Below are 648 nucleotides of genomic sequence, written 5' to 3' on the forward strand. Positions count from 1 at the left end.
TTGCAGTCTTGTGTGATGATGCACCTAATTTTTTTCCAGTCTTATATTAGTGTCTCTATCTCTGAGCAGAAGTGATAACACCCTAATGCACATTATAAGCACATCTTTTGTAGCTGAGAGTAGAGATAGAAGAATAAATGTGGCAAGGTGGATAGCATATGGAATGTAACATCTGTGTATCCAAGTTCAAGTCCCACTCTTGTCATTTTCAGTAGTTATTTACTTACGGCAAATCAGTGAACTATTGGAGCTTTGGTTTTCTCATCTGTAAAAAATGATGATATTAAAAGTGATTGCATAATTTTGATGGGAATGAAAATGTTTTATAAGGTGAATCCTACTATAGAAATTCTAGCATTGGTGGTATAGTGGTGAGCATAGCTGCCTTCCAAGCAGTTGACCTGGGTTCAATTCCTGGCCAATGCCTCGAGCTGACCTTTTGGAGAAGGAAATGGCAACCCACTTCAGTATTCTTGCCTGAAAAATCCTATGGACGGAGGAGCCTGGTTTACTGCTGTCCATGGGGTCACAAAGAGTCAGACACGACTGAGCAACTTCACTTAAGCAACTTATAGTTATATGCCTATCTTTAAATTAAGTGTTCAACTCTGAGATCCCATGGACTGTAGGCCCATCAGGCTCCTCTGC

At 40.1% G+C, this 648-nt stretch overlaps 1 non-coding gene across 1 annotated transcript; it reads left to right on the forward strand.

Annotated features, from left to right (window-relative positions):
• The first annotated feature begins 354 nt into the window (after positions 1-354).
• On the forward strand, positions 355-426 carry TRNAG-UCC (transfer RNA glycine (anticodon UCC)). The gene has a single exon. It is a non-coding gene; the product is annotated as a tRNA-Gly (tRNA).
• Positions 427-648: the final 222 nt, after the last annotated feature.

This window comes from Ovis aries, chromosome 9 (assembly GCF_016772045.2).
Source record: "Ovis aries strain OAR_USU_Benz2616 breed Rambouillet chromosome 9, ARS-UI_Ramb_v3.0, whole genome shotgun sequence".
In the NCBI taxonomy this organism is placed as follows: domain Eukaryota; kingdom Metazoa; phylum Chordata; class Mammalia; order Artiodactyla; family Bovidae; genus Ovis; species Ovis aries.